This window comes from Anabrus simplex, chromosome 11 (assembly GCF_040414725.1).
Source record: "Anabrus simplex isolate iqAnaSimp1 chromosome 11, ASM4041472v1, whole genome shotgun sequence".
NCBI classification, from domain to species: Eukaryota; Metazoa; Arthropoda; class Insecta; order Orthoptera; family Tettigoniidae; genus Anabrus; species Anabrus simplex.
In genome coordinates, this window is record NC_090275.1 from 58,539,141 (window position 1) to 58,559,720 (window position 20,580).

At 36.2% G+C, this 20,580-nt stretch overlaps 2 long non-coding RNA genes across 2 annotated transcripts; one reads left to right on the forward strand and one right to left on the reverse strand.

The window, feature by feature from the left end:
• Positions 1–662: 662 nt before the first annotated feature.
• On the forward strand, positions 663–10,263 carry LOC136883041 (uncharacterized). Its single transcript, XR_010861214.1, has 3 exons — positions 663–718; positions 1,001–1,061; positions 10,164–10,263. It is a non-coding gene; the product is annotated as an uncharacterized lncRNA (long non-coding RNA).
• LOC136883040 (uncharacterized) lies at positions 10,190–20,145 on the reverse strand. The gene is made up of 2 exons (XR_010861213.2): positions 19,793–20,145; positions 10,190–15,292 (listed from the first exon to the last, which is right to left on the reverse strand). It is a non-coding gene; the product is annotated as an uncharacterized lncRNA (long non-coding RNA).
• Positions 20,146–20,580: the final 435 nt, after the last annotated feature.

Consider the following 20,580-nt stretch of genomic DNA (forward strand, 5'->3'; position numbering starts at 1 on the left):
CGATGCGTAAGTTAGTGCAGATCTTGCCACCATCATGTAAAACTTTCCTTTTGCAATTAAGCTATCACGAACCTTCAGCACCTTCAGGCATTCCCAGATACGCTCTCTTCGTATGCTGTCATAGACCTTTTTGACCGAGCTCGATAGCTGCAGTCGCTTAATTGCGGCCAGTATCCAGTATTCGGGAGATCGTGGGTTCGAACCCCACTGTCGGCAGCCCTGAAGATGGTTTTCCGTGGTTTCCCATTTTCACACCAGGCAAATGCTGGGGCTGTACCTTAATTAAGGCCACGGCTGCTTCCTTCCCACTCCTAGCCCTTCCCTGTCCCATCGTCGCCATAAGACCTATCTGTGTCGGTGCGACGTAAAGCAATTAGCAAAAAAAAGACCTTTTTGATGCTTAGGAATAGGCTTATTTTTTTCCAGTGCTTTTCCATCAACATCCTGACAGCTTTCATGGTAATAGAAGTTATTATTTATTTTAATTTAATAACTATTACAAGTTCACAATGTAAGTGATTAATATCTTATTTTCCAGGAGCTACTATCTGAGTATCATAGGTCACCATGCCAACAGAACAGTAGCTTACTCGAGGATGATGACACCTATGTCAAGATGCTTCCATGTACTAATCATAAAATCTCTTCAATACCGTCAGTATCCACAAAAGACTTGATGGACGATGAACTATTCTTTGACTGGGAACCATCAGAAAGTGTAGGTATCAATAAAAAATCCCTTTCACTAAAATATTGATATTCATTATGGCAAAGAATGGGAGATTTCTTTCAATAAGCTGAACAGAATACAGACTTTCATAAAATAATATCATCTCCACTAAACAAGAAAATACTTCAGTCTATTTATATAAAAGAATTCTTTGAAGACTTAGGTGTATATGGTTTGATTTAAGTCCTCCAATGTGGGCATAAAATATGTAAATAAATAATAAATAAAAGGGGTATACAAAATAATTTTTAAAAACCCATGGTGCTATAGGTCTGATGGGACTTGGCCTACTGAGTGAGTGCTGCTAAACACAAAGGCCTGCAGATTAAAGGTAACACATAGTAAGTGCAGCTAATCCTCTTGGTCGTTATTCTTGGCTTTCTGGACCAGGGTTGGTATTTCACAGTCATAAGTCCTCACATAGGCTGAATAAACCTCAGATCAGCCCTCAGATCCAGGAAAAATTCCCTAACCTAGCTGGGAATTGAATCTGGGCCTCCATGTAAGAGGCACACTCGCTAACACTAGACCGTGGAGGATTCAAGAAACATCACACAGCAGTGATAACCAGGCTGTAGAGACCTTATTACAAGACCCAGGGAGACATGTTTTCAAAGGTTTTATTCCATTTTTATAAAACTGTAGCATAAAATATGTTATAGGTGTAATGTTTTTCTGTAGTAAACTGATTGGATTGGACTAACAGTGAAGTTGCAAAGTGACTGGAGTGCAAAGGGTTAATAAAAGGATCATCATCCTCATCATCTACTAAAGGCAATACCTTGTCGCTGTAGCCACGTCTGACAATCATCTGCTAGCCTCTTCATGTACCACATGCCAGTTCACTGACAGAGTTCTTGATGTGTATGACATCCTTGGTCATCCCCTGGGTCTCTTTCCAAGTACTTTACCATCAATAATGATTTGGAGAAGGGAGTCATGTCTCAGTAAGTGTCCAAGGAACTTTGTTTTCTTCTTCTTTATCGTATTTAATAAACATCAATCCTCTTTCGCGTTCTTTAAAACAAGGCCATTTGTTTTTTATCTGTCCAACTTGTTTTTGTAATTCTTCTCCAAAACCACATTTCAGCAGCCTCAAGTTTTGTTTCTTCCTGTTTTCCTAATGTCCAGGTTTTGCACTCATACAGTAGCACACTCCAAACAAAGGTCTTGAGAAATGATTTTCTGGTCTCCAAATTAAGATGGTTGTTTAGCAATAAGTTTTTCATATTTTGGAAGGCTTGTTTTGCTACCACTATTCTTTTCTCTATTTCTGAAAGGGATCTGTTATCAGAGGTAATTACACTACCCAAATAGGAGAATTCTGTGACTTGTTCTGTTGGTGTGTTATTTAATTTTAAGTGTCTTCTTTTTTTCTGTTATCATGTATTTTAAATTTTTCTAAGGATTGTTCAATGTTCTTAGCATCTTACTATTATCCTTTTCAGAATTAGCTAAGAGAGCAATATCATCAGCAAAGCTGATACTGTGCACCTGAATACCATTAAAATTCACCCCTTTAGTATGCTCTTTCATTTCTCTTACTGCATTTTCTATAAACAAGTTAAAGAAATTGGTGACAGTGGGCAGCCTTGTCGCACTCCTCTTCTAATTTTTGCTTCTCTTGCAGTACCATTAATATTAACTTGCATGGTTTGAGCTTTATATAGATTCAGAATAAGGCATCTGTTTTTCCAGTCAAGTCCTATATTCCTCATGACTTGAAAAGCAATTTTCACTCAACATTATCAAAGGCTTTTTCCAAGTCAATAAATGCTACCAAGTTTTCCTGTTGACTTCTATCCTTCTTTTCAGAATTTAACATAATGCTAATATAGCCTTCCTAGTTCAAAGGAAAGCAGCATGATTTGTTCTGGGTGACTTCCGACAAAAGTGTAGTGTTACTAAAATATTGCAAACTTTGGGCTGGGAAGACTTGGGAGTAAGGAGACGAGATGCTTGACTATGCGGTATGTCTTTCTAAAATTATTTTTATTTTTCGAGTCCCACCTTTTCAATACTGTATGTTTTTATTTTTTATTTATTAATTTACATAAATAGTTTTACATTATTATAATCTCATAAGTGGGACATGTTTTGCCTATTCTGTAGGCATCTTCAGCCGCTGTTCCTACTACCTAAGATCAAAATAGCCAGGATCCTCGATTTTGCTTAATAACAAAATACTTAAAATGGTTAAGTTGACATGAATAGTGTAGCACCTTGGCGAGCGTGTCTACACATAATAATAATAAAATGAATAAAAGAAAGTTGGACAGCACGTGTCACAAGAGCAAGCCAGTAGCAAGAGAAGCGAGGGGGTGAGTAAGAGCCTGCTTAACATCTCCATTTTATACTTCAGTTCACACAAACTTCACAGCTAAGACATATTTTTTTCGTTACAGACTCTCAATCCACCAAAGTCAACCTTTAAAACACGCAACAACAAATATCACAACAACCTTGAGAAGTCCGCTCTTCAAACCCACACAGCGACAGGATTTTATGTAATTTAATCACCACAAAGCAACTTTCAGACAATGTCACAACAACCTTGAGAAGTCCACTCTTCAAACCCACACAGCGACAGGATTTTACATAATTCAGTCACCACAAAGCAATATTCAGACAATGGATCACGTAATATCTTATGGAAACGCTACCAAATTTATTCCAAAGGTGATACTCAGGTCCATCAAGATTCCAGTGACAGCACACACATTAGATATTACAGACTAAATAACCTAAACCAACTAATGTCATCACAAGTTTTTTAAAGCACATAATTATGTTTTTATCAAATGCACAATAATTTTAAACTCCCCCTCTTTAGACAGAGCAACTGTATACAAGCTTAATGTTTTTATGAATGGTACACGTTAACACAATTTACTAGTCATAACTATTCACATCACATACTTTTAGTTAAAATTATTCATGTCAGCATAACCATTTTAAGTATTTTATTATTAGTAAAATCTAAGATCCTGGCTATTTTGATCTTGGGTAGTAGGGACAGTGGCTGAAGATGTCTAAAGAATAGGCAAAACATGTCCTGCTTATGAGAAAATATTAATGTAAAAAATATATATGTAAATAAATAAAAAAACATACAGTATTGAAAAGGTGAACTCAAAAAATTCTTTTAGAAAGGTATACATTTCTCAATACGGACCCAACGATGAGATTTATAACTTGTAATTTGCGGTATGTTTCGAGCTGTCAGTGGTAAGCTGGCGTGGAATGACATAAGTAGACGAATAAGCTTGAGTGGAGCTTTTAAAAGTAGAGAAGATGATAATATGAAGTAAAAGTTGGAATTCAAGACAACAGATTGGGGCAAATATTCATTTATAGGATGAGGAGTAAGGGATTGGAATAATTTATCAAGGAAAATGTTCGATAAATTTCCAAGTTTGTTGAAAACATTTAAGAAAAAGCTAGGTAATCAATAAATAAATAAATGTATATATGTAAACAATTTATATGGGATCTGCCACCTGGGGCAACCGCCCTAAATACAGCTCATTGATGACAGATTGATTGATTGTTGATTCCACCTGTTTTCTAAATCCTCCTTATTTTAGCTCCTTTCTGTGTTCTAAAGCCATATTAATCATTATCCAATTGTTGTTCTATTTTCCTTCTAATTTTGTCTTTAATCATGATAAGAAAAATCTTAGAAATGTGAGAATGTTCTATGATTCGAACAATCGCTTGCATTTCCTTTATTGGGGAGTATAATTGTTCTACTTTTAATAAAATCAGTTGGTAAGGTTCCTAGTTCGTGGAATTCAATAATCACTTCAATAAAAGGATGGGCTTAAAAACAGAATACTCTGTAGGTTTTGAAATCCTAATAATATTAGTCAGGAGAGAACAACAGCAACAGCCTTCCAAGGAATACTGGACAGAAAATATTCAACAGGAGGATTTAGAAAACAGGTGGAATCAACAATCAATTAATCATCAATGAGCTGCATTTAGGGCAGTTGCCCAGGTGGCAGATTCCATTTCCGACAAAAGAGTAGCGTTAAAAAAATGTTGCAATGTTTGGGTTGGGAAGAATTGAGAGAAAGAAGAAGAGCTGCTCGACTAAGTGGTATAATTGTTTACCTCATATATACATTTATTTATAATTGTTTACCTAGCTTTTTCTTAAATGTTTTCAACAAACTTGGACATTTATCGATCATTTCCCTTGTTAAATTATTCCAATCCCTTACTCCTCGTCCTATAATGAATATTTGCCCCAATCTGTTGTCTTCAATTCCAACTTTTACTTTATATTATCATCTTCTCTACTTTTAAAAGCTCCACTCAAGCTTATTCTTCTGCTTATGTCATTCCACACCAACTCACCACTGACAGATCGAAACATACTGCATAACATGTTATAATTCTCATATTTTGGTCCGTATTGAAATGTACAATGAAGTCAAATAAATATTAAAGTTTATTTATTCCACCTATTCAATACATAAATAGGTGGAATAAACTTTAATATTTATTTGACTTCACATACTGCATAGTCGAGCATCTTGTATCTTTACTCCCAAGTCTTCCCAGCCCAAAATTTGCAACATTTTAGTAACACTACACCTTTGTCGAAAGTCACCCAGAACACCTTGTGCTGCTTTCCTTTGAATTTTTTTTCATTCTTGTATCAAGTAGTCCTGGTGAGGGTTCCAGGCTCCTCACTTTCATCTATCTTATCTGACCTCACTTGGTCAACTCTTGTTCTTTTCCAACCCTGACGGAATTACGTATGGAGGCCTAGGGAGTCTTTCATTTTCATGCCCTTCGCGGCCCTTGTCTTCCTTTGGCTGATACCTTCATTTTTTGAAGTGTCGGGTACCTTCCCTATTTTCTCTCTGATTAGTGTTATATAGAGGATGGCTGCCTAGTTGTACTTCCTCTTAAAACAATAATCACCACCACCACCACCACCACGGTTCCATACTCTTACCTGAGGTCTTACAGAGGCTTATACGGCCTCTCCTTTACATCCTTACAACAACTCTTAAATACTCTCATAACCATGTGAAGAGATCTGTAACCTTTCTCAACTACCTCGTTAATATGATTATCTCAATGAAGATCATTCCTTATAATTAACACCTACGTATTTACATTGTTCCCCATGAGATACCATCACCCCATCAACACAATAATTAAAGCCGAGAGGACTTTTTCTCTTGGTGAAACTTACAACTTGACTTTTCATCCCATTTACATTCATACCATTGTCTGCTATCCATCTCATTACATTAAGTCCCCCTGCAGTTGCTCACAATCCTGCAACTCATCTACTACTCTATACAGTATAACATCATCTGCAAATATCCGTATCTGTGATTCCAGATCTTTACTGATATCAGTTTTATATATAAGAAAACACAAAGGTCCAATAATACTGCCCTGCAGAACCCCCTTCTTAATCATACAGGGTGAGATAACCCTTCACCTGCTCTAATTTTCCGAGTTCTGTTTTCTAGAAAAGTAGCCACCCATTCAACCACTTTTTTGTCTAGTCCAATTGCCATCACTTTTGTCTGTAATCTCCCATGATCTATCCTACCAAGAGAACGTGAACTGCTCTAGGAACAAAGAGACCTATGCTTCCAGTGCTTGAGAAAGTAACAGCAACGCTCTGCTCTGTTCAACCACAAATGGCACATTTATAGGCCCAGTCTGACTCACTATGCAGTATAAATAGTGCCACAAAGTTTGATCAAACGTTCTGCCACCATGAAGTCTACTACAGGAAGGGAAAAAAAAAAGAAAAAGAGAAAAAGTAGTTATGTAACTGATGATATTGTGATCAGGGCCAAGGAACCTTGAGCTTTATGTAGAATCTGAACCACAGGGCCACATTTAACCTACATGCATTGGCTGGGGCTTAAACCATGGCGTCTTCAGGCAGGAGCCAGTGATGATATCACTTGGCTATCACGCCCCAGTGAGAAAAAAATTCTGATCAGTGCGCAACAGCCTGAGTCATTAAGGATACCGGAATATAAAACAACCGAGCGAGTGGGAGGCACGATTTGGGTCACGGAGCTGTCAACTTGCATTCGAGAGATAGTGGGTTCGAACCCCACTGTCAGCAGTCCTGAAGATAGTTTTCTGTGGTTTCCCATTTTCACACCAGGCAAACGCTGGGGCTGTACCTTAATCAAGACCACGGTTGCTTCCTTCCCACTCCCAGCACTTTTCTATCCCATCGTCGCCATAAGACCTATCTGTTTAAGTATGACGTAAAGCAAATTGTAATTTAAAAAAAAAAAAAAAAGACATTAACACAAGCTACGAAAGCCTTGTTCCTGAGAGAGAGAACAAATAAAGCACTTGGAAATTTCACCTTATTGATATTTATCAGCAGTGTCTCCCTGCACATTAATTTCTTGTCAGAATTTTGAGAGAGATGGTATTACGCACAATGCAGAGATGACATATTTTTTGACAGTTTTATTTGTCTGTTATTGAGTTTAAATAAACACAAAAATGTCTCAACCATTTTTTTAACTTGCAAATATTGAAGTAGGGACATACAGAATGTATAATAATAATAATAATAATAATGTTGTTGGCTTCACATTCCACTAACTACTTTTACATTTTTTGGAGAGGCCGAGGTGCCAGAATTTTGTCCCACGGGAATTCTTTTATGTGCCAGTAAATCTACCGACATGAGGCCGATGCATTTGAGCACCTTCAAATACCACCGGACTGAGCCAGGATCGAACATGCCAAGATGGGGTCAGAAGGCCAGCGGCTCAACTGCCTGAACCGCTCAGCCTGGCACATACAGAATTTCCTTGCACTTCATTTTATCTCAATTTATGACTTAAAAACCAATGAAGGTATTTATTAATCCACCTATTCAATATTTTTTGTACACTTATATGTGGTTACAAATACATACTAACACTTAACACTTTCGGGACATATTTCGCCCTTTCTATAGGAAATCTTCAGCCTTAATACAATCTTAAAAATATTACACATAATATTAAAAAAGAAGCTAGAAAATTAGCCTTGTAACCTTATTACTTAAAATACTGGCACATATAATGTGAAAATGGAATACATTTGATAAACCAAACAAAACCAAACCCCATGGCACTACAGCCCTTGGGCTACCAGGCAACCGCTGCTCAGCCTGAAGGCCTGCAGATTATGAGGTGTCGCGTGGTCAGCACAACGGATCCTCTCGGCCATTATTCTTGGCTTCCTAGACCGGGGCTGCTATCTCACCGTCAGATAGCTCCTCAATTCTAATCACGTAGGCTGAGTGGACCTTGGGCCAGCCCTCAGGTCCAGGTAAAAATCCCTGACCTGGCCAGGAATCGAACCCGAGACCTCCGGGTAAGAGGCAAGCATGCTACTCCTACACCACGGGGCCGGCACGAATACATTTGATAAAATCATGATAATATGTGAATGGAGCACTGCCTATGGTCATTCTAAAATCATTTGGTCTGAGATTAAAACTTCTTCTTATATAAATTTAGAAGTTCTAATAAAATAGTTCAATTAAATTTGTCTGTTATTTCTCCTATTGCGATAGTACATACATTTTTTTTTCTAACAACATAAAAGCGATATCACAAACACAGAAAAATATGTCTTGCAAAAGACATGGTCAAGGTCGCTGCTTTTGTCATTAATGTAAAGGTAGTAAAACACTCGAAGGATAGTTGTAAATAATGTGGAAACTGAAGCCTCGGTATAGGATTGTGAGAAATGTGGAACGTCATGCAGGCATAATATTGTAAGAGCACCCTTGCCAAGAGCTTTCAATACTCTACTGGAATAATCGTTCTGTGTTTGTTAAGAAGAGAAACGAGTGTTTACTGATATAACGGAAGGTAGTGGGTAACTGTCTTTAACAAACACAGAACGATTATTCCAGTAGACTACTGAAAGCTCTTGGCAAGTGTGCTTTACAAAATTATGCCTGCATGACGTTCCACATTTCTCACGATTGTATACCGAGGCTTCAGTTTCCACATTATTTACAACTACCCTTCGAGTGTTTTATTACCTTCACATTAATGACAAAAGCAGCGACCTTGACCTCGTCTTTTGCAAGACATTTTTCTGTGTTTGTGATATCGCTTTTATGTTGTTAGATAAAATATGTGTGTACTATCGCATTAAAAGAAATAAGAGACAAATTTAATTTAACCCTTTTATTAGAACTTCAAAATTTATATAAGAAGTTTTAGTCTCGGACCAAATGATTTTAGAATGACCATAGACAGTGCTCCATATTATCATGATTTTATCAAATGTATTCCATTTTCACATTATATGAACCAATATTTTAAGTAATAAGGTTACAAGACTAATTTTCTAGCTTCTTTTTTAATGTTATGTGTAATATTTTTAATATTGTATTAAGATGCCCTATAGAAAGGGTGAAACATGTCCTAAAAGTGTTAAATGTTAGTATGTATTTGTAACCACATATAAGTGGACAAAAAATATTGAATAGGTGGATTAATAAATACCTTCATTGGTTTTTAAGTCATAACAACTTTCAATACGGATTAATCATGAGGTTTACAACATGTAATTATCTCAATTTGTTAAGTAGGAGCTGAGAAATAAAATTTTAAACCTTGAAAATACCATCTCTCAGATAGAATGAAGGAAAAATTGAGTCGGTGATTTCCCTTGTGAGCCACCGATACCACACCCGTGTCAATTGCTTGTTTCTTGTTAACAATAGAAGTTGTGTTTAGCACTATATTGCCTTCTGCTTGCTGTGTGGAATCTAAAGCCATCCAAAGTACATTATTCCAGCACCACACATTGTCTTGAGATCTTAGTTTTAGTGGTGTACCACTTGGAGGTGCCAGTACCAGAGTTCCTTCCTGAACATTGTGTTATATGTCCACTTTAAAGGTTTTCTATGAGTTGATGATTTCTCTACACTCCTACGCTCTTCTTTTTGAAAATATTCGACTTGTATCAACAAATAAACAGAAACCAACATTGAACACATTTTGACACAGTTGTATCTATTAGCAGCTGTCATTGGAGGGCAGGGTTCGATCCCCAGAACGGCTGAATATTTAAGACTGGCAGCAGGGCTGGTCTATGGTTTAAAAGGTAGTATATGCAGCTTACCTCCACTCGAAGTTTGTCTGAAAACACTACACCATCTTGGGATGAGGAAATGGGTTTACAATTTTACAATAAATTTTAAAACCATTTTATACTGGAGTCCTGAAAAAGTAATTATAATATAATGCATATGCTGCGACCAATGAAACTGACAGTTGTTATCATGCCACACTGCTTAGATTACATTTTACAGGGGTCGAGTGTGATGAAATATCTGATAATAATATGACCATATAACTTTAATTCATATAAGAAAATAAAATACCTTGGAATTAATTACAAGTTAATGTTTCAGATTTCTGTCCAATTAGAAGAATAATGTTTACAACAAAGCCAACTCTCAAGTTTATTTACAAAGGAACTATGTACATTTTACAACAATATGTGAAAAGAAGTAAAACACCATAATATAAATATTACTGGAGGTAAAAGTTACAAATAATCTTAAGCCGGCTTTACATTTACGAGTAACTCTTATACGAGTGGGCTATTCGGAATGACTCGCATAAGAAATCGTAAATGTAAACGATGACTCGTACGAACTCGTAGCCGTATGCGAATAGCAATCAAAGTAGAGAGACTTCCGACTTGCATCCGAGTTCAACTGTTTTAAAAATGGCGGAGACTAAATATTGCATGATGTCTGGTGAAAATCTGGAGGAGTTCATTGATTGATACTACAATGCGGAGTGCCTGTGGAACGTTAAGTGTTCTCAATATTGGGACATCAATGCGAGAAATAAGGCCTATGAAGGTAAAGTGGAAATGTTAAACATAACTACGGATCTAGTTTAAAAATCAACAACTTTTGGAATAAACAAGGAAATAGTTGAGGCTTATATACGCGTCAAGAATTCTAATGATTTGTAGCTAAAAATCTCAGAGTCACTGCCAGTTGCAGCTGAGAACTAATACAACTTCTTAACTGAGTATTTTCTTTGGAGATATGAGGAGCAACCTGGAAAACATGAATTACTAATAATATACCAGTTTTTAGCATATCGGTACCGGTATTATAAAAGTCATTTCCTCCATTTACCAAATGGTGCAACATTTCAAATGTACTAAAATCCATCCTTAAGAAGTTTCTATAACCATCTTCTCCCTCGTTTAATAAATCAACTGGTAAATGTTCCTGTATTCCAAAAACGGATCTTTTCTTCAAGGATTATTTAACCCAAACGCTTCTGACTTTTTTTCGCTTCTTTCTGTTTTCTTGTTTTAAAACAAAACAGCAAGATACCAGCCAGAGCAAGACGTTTTCGTCTGCTTGGAGCCATATTGGAAACTGTACTCTTATACGAGTAAGCACCATACATGTAAACGCGTTTCCTACTCAGATACGGAGCGCTCGTATACGAGTTACTCGTAAATGTAAAGCCGGCTTTACCAAATACGTAACAAAAAGTATTAAACTCCATTGTTGAGAAATAGTTTTGAATGTTTTTCAGTAATCCAAACAACAAACAATATTTTCAGAATCAGTCGTCACCTTTCAGCTTTCCTTCATGAAGTCACCAATACCTTGATTCTGTGAAGATTATAATGCTGCTACAGTACAGCTGAATTTGAGAATAACAATTCTCTGATAAACAACAGTTGTTTGAGGTCCTGTGTAATGCCCAACAACATCAATGTTTTTAGAATTGCTGATTTTCAATGAATCTCTGAATAAATAATGAGTTTACCCTGGCACATCATGTAACAGCAACAGTTTTAACAGCATCATCTTTTATCATCTGCTTTTCTTTTCATTTGAGGCATGGTTTCACAAGCAATTACAATAATTAATGATCTTAAGTTCAGCAACTTGTTGTTTAAATGAAAGGTGACGATAGCTTCTAATTGAAACATTAGAAGAAAAATGTACAGTTACAGTCATAATCTACTCTGTAGACATATAAAGAAGGTTACCAGTATGTCATTAGCCAAGAAGATAACTTGAATACTTCAATCTGTAATTTTGAAAGTACCAGGTAAGTGGCAGGCTCTAGGACTATTTCAATTGTTAATAATACACTCGTCCGTCATATAATTGAGCTGGAAAAATTAACATTTGCTTTAGAGAGGAATTTTAACACTTTTCACTGACATAATAATATAGTTAAAATTCAACTACAAATGTAATTTAAGTCAAATTTTATGTTTTTAACATATATTCGTTAACATTATTTTGAAATAATATTTGCATTTTCAAATGTATAAATATCTATAAAAATGTCATCATATTTGTATATTCATTATTTTATTTTCTGTAACTTTCATTTTTACACATTGTTTTCAGCATAATTCAAAAACTAGTCTGCAACTAAATGGTGTTTGCTCTGTAGACAATAAGTCATTCAATATTTACACAATTTTAAGACTTCTATAAACAACATGCAGTACTAATTTAAAACATTCAATTACTTGTGTCAAAGAAACAAGCTAAAATTTTATGCAAATAACTTGAAAAGTTTTTGAATCATAATGAAAACCAGGTGAAAAAATGAAAGTTACCGTATAGGAAATGGGCAACAAACATATGACATAGAGGGACGTACCATACCAGCTTGTTTGAAGGACTCTGAACCTTTCAACAAAATAATAAACTGAATGTTACAAAAAACAATTGGTAATACTTGTTCTATTTAGGTAAAATTTTAACACCTTTTTAATTAGATCCATAGTAGCCAACTAACTAAAACTTTGTGTAAAGAGAACTCTTACAGAAAATATGCATTTCAGAAGATACTCTCCTAAAATAAACCACTGTAATCATGAACTGCTGCTCCACAGCGACAGTATAATAGTTTTCAATGAATTTTTATCATTTCCATGTCACCAAGAGAATTTGTGTTAATGTGCCAAGTGAATAAAAGCAAATAAATACTAAGTAGTGCCAACTACCTAGTTTTAACACTTTCTGAAAAGTTGTTGAATAAACAAATGCAAATTTTGGGTAGCAACAACTATACAATTTTAAGTAGTATCCAATAAAACAAGTACTTTTTAGGAGTAGTAATTGGTATTTTGTGAAATTTTAAGGCTTTAATAATAGCTAACATTGCCCAGAACCGGTTGCTACTGATCACAACTTTTTGCTTCTACACTGCCTTCGTTTGTTTATTGCTGGTGCTCTCTGACTAGCACATGTGCCTGTCTATTATTCAAGAAAATGTCATCCAGTGAAGATAAAAAAGTTTAACAGAGGTTTACTAGTTATTTAAATATCTGGAAAATCTTTCTTTTTTGTTTGTTTACATAGTTTAGAGCACTTTAAGCAGTCATATACATTAAAGTCTAAGAGTATTAAACAGAGTGAGCTTTTCAGCTTCTTCTTCCACTCCCAAAATTTCTTCATCCTGTTGGACCTACCTGCCCTTTGGTTGGCGGTAGTGGTGTACTTCCTTCGTTTAAATGTTATGAGTTATGAGGAAGCTTTCAGTTAATACAGAACCCCTCATTTACTCTATTGTTTCAACTATTAAGAGTTTGTTGCATCTAGATTGGTTTAATTCATATTCATTTTTGTATGCAAATGTTCACTATAGCTGTGACTAACCAGAAGACAGGCTTGTCTCCACTAAACTTGAAAATATTAAAGCAGTTACTACCTCAAAGAAGGTGTTTGTATTTTTTATTCAACATCATTTACAGCAACAACTATGTGTCTGGAAAAACTCAAGTAGCTACTAGACAGAGTAAATACAGGTTGATTCATATAAACCTCCACAATTTTAATGTATAAATTTAACCCGTCAAAGCCCAAACACAGTGCAGGACATAAATCTATGTATTTCCTTTCAGATTATGTTAGCTACACTACAAAAAACAATGCAAAACCAAAAATCTGCAGGAAACGTGGTCCAAAAAGAAAATATAGGGGTGTCACCTGTAGGTGACATTGGTCAGTATAGTTACAGTTCGCAGCTTGCTGGTAACATACATTTAAGTGTGAGGACAACTGCTGTCCCTAACGCATATTCGGACTGTCCCGAATTCGGAGCCAATTTAGGCCCTTGGTAAGGCTCAAAGTCTATGAGGTAACCAAATCGCGTATCAATTGACCACAGTTATGTCTAGCATATGGTTCGTGTGCGGAGCGTATAACTTGGACATTTTCACAATGAGATTCTTCTTCTTCTATGAGCAGTAACTAAAAAAACTGAACTGCAGACAGTTGCGATCCGTCATATTCAGAAGGTTCCTTATGCACGTCACCATACCCATTCGGAAAATAAAATACGGATAAGAATAAGAATTATTCTTCTCTGTAGCTGCTCACAATGTATTGTATCTTTTCGTAGAAGATGCTGGTTTATTTGTCCTAGAAAGACTAGATGCCTGCTGAATTTCATTAGAAGGTATCGGCTTACCATCATAAGCTGATATCACATATATTTACACTGTCAACCTCGATATTCTACCAGGAAGGGGATTGACATCGACAGAATCAGTTGCTTCATCGCCACCTCCCTCATCCGTAAACTGCCCATCATTTTGAGGAAACATAATAATATCATCTGGGGTGCATTATTACTGTCATCTTCCAACATTTGTAGTAGCTCATCCAATGTCAGACTGAAGAGAGAGAAAAAACATGGAGTGAATATCAGATACTGTTCATAACTGAAACTGGACAAAAAGGCCTACTTGATGTGACCAATGTCACCTACAGGTGACACCATGCTTTTTCATGGCAATAACATATGCTTGAATTATAATATTATGCTTAAGAATGTATCACTTTCATTATTGAACCTTTAAGCTATATACATGCATAAAATGCAAAATAAAATTATGTTTTGTCACATGCTTTCCATGCCACAATAACATGCGGTTGCTTCACCACTTCAATCCAGTCTGTTTCCTCTTTTTTCTGAGCGAGAGCTGACTGATCAGAACAGGCTGCGAGTTCACAAAGAGTCCATTTCAAATTATAAGACCTTTCTTTAAATACTTCCAACAGGCAGAGAAGTTCAAGCAGCCTGATGAGCAGGAAATGTTATTAATATTAGGTGTCACCTGTAGGTGACATTGGGCTTTCACGGGTTAAAACCAATAATAGCAAATGTGTGCAATCTCTTCTGAATTACAGGATATCTGTATTAGATTCCACAGAGTAAAAGTTAAAATGGGGGAGAGCCACAAATTTTTTAAAATTATGCAATAACCAAAGAAGCTGGCTACAAGTTTCATGGAGTTGTTAAAGACATACGACTTGTTGTGTTTTCTTGCTGGAAGTGTGCCATATGAGTAGCCTGGCTCGCTCAGTGTAATGATTTCTTTGGCAATTTCAATAAGCATCCTCGAACATCATCAGTACCCTCTTGATTCATTCCAGGTCTGTTTTCCATTCTCGTTGAGTGAGAAAATAGTCTCCAGCTTTCTTACCGTCGATAAAACAGGAATCAATTGAGGGATGTTCCACCGTTCAACACTCTATAATACGTAACATTTATTAAGTGAAAACCGGTTTTGATTCCCTTGGATTCATCATCAGTTCACAGTAAATAAATAAATCAAAAGGATCTTAACAACAATCAACATGAAATCTGCCTTTAAATACATTTAAAATGGTTGACAGGGTTATATGACATAGAAACACAATAAAATTTAAAGAATGACCTAGGATCCAGGTCGCAGATAACTGCAGTACGTTTGTACAATGTTGAACACAGTTTTAAGATAATATATAAAAACTTTGAAGTTGAGGAATACTGTAAAGTTCTTATATGTTACTGTGCATATAAAAACATATGTTAAAATGTTCAAATATTTGTAGTCTAATCGTCGATGAAGGATAAAAACTTTTATCAAAATTGACAATCTTGTAAAGTGCGGATGTTAAGACAATTTGCAGTTAAAATGATTTGCTGAGGACTTGGGGAACATCCTTCGTTGTTTAATAATGTCTGCTCTGTTGTTGAAAATGTCGCTGTTATTGTTATTGTTGAAGTAGAAGTTGAATGACGGTATGGCCTTGGTTGTATGGCATAATGTCATAAAAGGTGGATGTCTGAGGAAGAAGAAAAAAAGAAAAGAAATGAGAACTAATGTGTGTATTCGGACTTAATTATTGGAAATACTTTTAATGTTTTTTAAAAAATACTATTTGTTCAGGGCATCGACCTATAAAGATCTTTTGCCCCTACTTGCACCATGCGATATGAACCTGCGTGTAATTGGAATGGAGGAAGTGTAGTGTGTTGAATGTGAGGAAAGGAACATTAAGGACGACACAACACTCAGTCCCCAGGCCAGGGATATTAATAATTTACAATTAAAAACCCCTGACCCAGCCGGGAATCGAACCCAGGGCCGCGGGAGATAGGCGGATGCGTTGCCCCCCCCCACACCGCGGGGCCGGACAATGGGGGGGGGTTGAAAATATGTTCATTGAGAATTTCATTGTTTGTGTTGGAGCAAGGTGTGGCATCTCTCTCATTTACCTTAGGCAACGTAGTGTCATTATGACTGGCATGCACTTTTTTTGAGGTTTATCTATTTTCTTGTTGAGATTGTCCAGTTTCTTAGTAGAAATATTTTCTATTTTGTAAAGTGTGTGCCTGAGAAAATCATCCCAATAAGTTGATGGAAGATTATGCGCTGCCTCAAAGTGTGACTCATAGAGCTGAGTATTTAAAAAGGTCTTTATCCTATATAGGAACTTTAATTCTTCCTTCAGCCATATTTTGTTGGTTTCATTATGGGTGTTACGTGTTTAGATTATGGACCAATGTTTTTTGTTATAGGCTCTTAAAAATTTAGGAGTTAGATTATTGAGAAGGCATTCTTTCAAAAAGGCAATATCCTCGTTAATGATTGTTATCTTTTTCCTCAATTTAAATATCTGTAAACTTTTTTTATGTGCCTGATTGGCCGTACTATCATAATTTATAACTTCCATTTCCATGTTGACATTTGACTTATATATAATAGGAATCAATTCAGGGATGTTCCACCATTCAACACTCTATATAATACATAATATTTATTAAGTGAAAACCAGTTTCAATTCCCTTGGAATCATCATCAGTTCACAGTAAATAAATAAAACAAAAGGATCTTAACAACAATCAACATGAAATCTGCCTTTAAATACATTTAAAATGGTTGACAGGGTTATATGACATAAAAACCCATTAAAATTTAAAGAATGACCTAGGATCCAGGTCACAGATAACTGTAGTGTATTTGTACAATGATGAACAGAGTTTTAAGATAATATATAAAAACTTTGAAGTTGAGGAATACTGTAAAGTTCTTATGTGTTACTGTGTATATAAAAACATATGTTAAAAAATGTTCAAATATTCGTAGTCGAATCATCGATGAACGATGAAAACATTATCAAAATTGGACAATCTTGTAAAGTGCCGATGTTAAGACAATTTGCAGTTAAAACGATTTGCTGAGGAGTTGGAGGAACATCCTTCGTTGTTTTATAACGTCTGCTTTTTTGTTGAAAATATCGCTGTTATTGTTGTTGAAGTAAAAGTTGAACGATGGTATGGCCTTGGTCGTAATTAGTATCTTTAATCTGTGATATGCTCATATATCACCTTTTTATTAAGGAGCTGTCGTGGCTTCGAGTGCACAGCGCCATGAACTTCACATGTTATCACTTCTGCATAAAATACTTTCCACTAATACTCCCAACTATCTGTCTTCATCTTTTTCTTACCTCTCGTCCTATCATGAACACAATACAAGATCTGGCTCCTACCTGGACATACCTATAAATTGCAATGCTGTTTACAACCGCTTCTTCATAATCTCTGTGTCCAGGTCATGGAATTCGCTACCTGCAAACATTAGAGACAATTCCTCTCATTGCAAGTTTAAAGTAGCTACTTTAAAATTATTTGGGAGATATCCTGTTGCTTGAGGGAATATAGGTTTTTACTGGTACCAATAATAATAACTTGAGTTTTATTTGGGTTTATTAATAAACTGTTTTTATTTGCAAAGTCACTATGATGTTGAAGGTCAGAATTTTAGTAATTGCAGTATTGATATTACTCGCTTTTGAATTATAGTAAATCTGTACATCATCTGTGTACACTTTCAATTTGCAGAATTTAAGTGCTTTTGATATATCATTAATTTGGATGATAAATAACAGTGGTCCGAGGACCAACCCCCTGAGGATACCAAGAGTCTTGCTTTGCCATCCTGAACTCACATTTCCAACTGTCACACATTGCTGGCGATTTTCAAGGTGAGAGGAAAAAACCTGAAGTGAAACACTATTAAAATTTAACTCTCAAAGTTTCTGCAGTAGTAACCGAGGGTTGACAATGTCGAAGGCACTACTGAGATCTAATACTGACAGTACAATCACGTCCCGTTGGTATATTGCACGTATGATATCATCTGTCACTCGTAGTAAAGCTGTCGCAGTGCTATGTCCTTTCCTGAAGCTGGATTGAAGGGGGTTGAGGAGGGAATGCTCGGTAAGGTATTCAATAACTTGTGTATGAACTAGACGTTCAAGCACCTTGGATAAGGGTGGTAGGATGGATACTGGATGATAATCTGAAGGAGAATCTAACTTGGAGCTCTTTGGGATCGGTCTAATTAGTGCATCTTTCTAAACATCTGGGAACACTCCGTTTGTCAGGCAGTAGTTAAATATATGAGTTAGTATTGGCAGAACAGCTCCTAAGATATCCTTAATCACTGATATTGGAATATCATTACCTGTGGCATTAGATGTAATAGAGTTTATCACACCTTTAACTTCATTCGAGCTGACATTTCTAAAAGAGAATTTCTCATACACAGACTGCTGTTGAAACAAGGGTAGTGAATTTTTAGGGAAGGAGTTAGAGGCTATTCTTGGCTGAGCGAAATGATCATTTAAATCCTTTAGCGATATGCTTGGTACATGTTGCTCTATGGCTTTACCTATACCTAACATACGCAATTTACAACATTTTTGTCGCGGGCTGTTATTGTTCATCAGTTCCTGAAAGTATTTATATTTAGAATTGCTAATTAACTGCTTGGTTCTGTTTCTCAGAATCTTGTGCCGCTGGAAATCATCTGTGCTATGCATTTGTCTGTATAGTTTGTCACAACTGGCCATAACGGATCTTATCTTGGCCGTCAGCCACGCAGAAGAATATCGGGTGATTCTTACCTGTTTCTTTGGTGCGTGCTTGTCAAATATTTCCAGTACCAGTGAATTGAATTTGTTTACTTTAGAGTTAAGTTCTGAAAATTACGTATACCATCCCAAGGCAAGTTGTATGCATTGTGGCGTATTTTATTCCGGTCCATATGTCGTAAGTTTTGTATTGTAATGTAGCGTGGTTTGTACTTAGGTATTCGTGTAGAATAACACGTCATGTGAAGAGATGCCAAGAGCAGGGATCTGCCCGTGCTTAATTACTTTTTGAGGTTAATTTGTCACAAGAAGATCAATTAAGATATGACTGATGTTTACTTGATGATGCTTGTTGTTTGAAGGTGCATCAGCCTCTAATGGTACAAAATGAGACAAAATGGAATGACAAATTAAAAGTCCAAAATCCTCCACTAACCAGAATTCAAAACGTGAGGACGAAAAATGAATGGGTAAATATGAATTTAAAACAATGTGGATCCGACTCACAATGCCTCACATTCACAGAAACTGACGTGAAACAATAGTATTACTGACCAAGGGACTGCAACTATAGCATAATACTGAATCGATGATGCTTTTAGTCTAAAGGGGTCCAAAATCCAAGTTATCGACCCCTCATAATGGTACTTATCACTAGAAAAGTAGAACCGTGGTATTTGTCATGTTGTGGTACTAATCAAAAGTAGCATAGATTTGCAGCATTCCACACAGTATGGTACTACTCACAGGTTATGAAATTCACACATGGAATACAGACCTATGGTGTTCATCACATACATGTACTAACCACAGTGACTTGCACTAACCTGTGGTGTTCCTCATATGGTGAGTACTAATCATAGGCAAGCCAGAACCATGGTGTCCCTCCTAAGTGGTACTAATCACAAGTACTGTAAAAGCCGGCAATGCACTCTGTTGTTACTAATCACAAACCTATTTGGTACCTAACATAGTGGTACTACGCGCAAGTAAAAGCGACCCAGCATGTTGGTACTAATCACAAGTAGTTTTATGGTTCTAATACAACAATCCCTTGGTCGCCTCTTATGACAAGCAGAGGATACCGTGGGTGTATTCTTCGTCTGTGTCCCCCACCTACAGGGGGAGGTATAACTTATGCAGACAGAGTAATGTACGTGATTAGTAGCGTTGAGGGATACAATTGTCATGTTTGTAGCAAGAAATAAATTCAGTAGATTGTTCGCGTCACTAGTCTGCTTTAAAAGGTCAGTGTTAAAGTCACCCATGATTTAAATGTCATTGTATGCCGAGATAAGATTTGTTAATGCCTCTTCAAAATCATCAGTCTGTCTTAATTTAGGCGGCTTGTATAAAATACCTATTAATATCTTTTTATAGCAGTCTAATTCTACAAACGTAAATTCCAGTCGCAGTGTAAGTTTGAGGTCAGAAGTGGAAATTATCTTACGTTTTAGGTCATTTCTGTAATAAAGTAGAAGCCCACCACCTATTTTGTCAATATGGTCATGGCGTAATACTGAGCATCCGTCAAGGTTAGCTGCCGATTACGGCAACTCTTTACGCAGCCAGCTTTCACCGATTCCAATATGTACCTTACTCATTTCAAAAATAG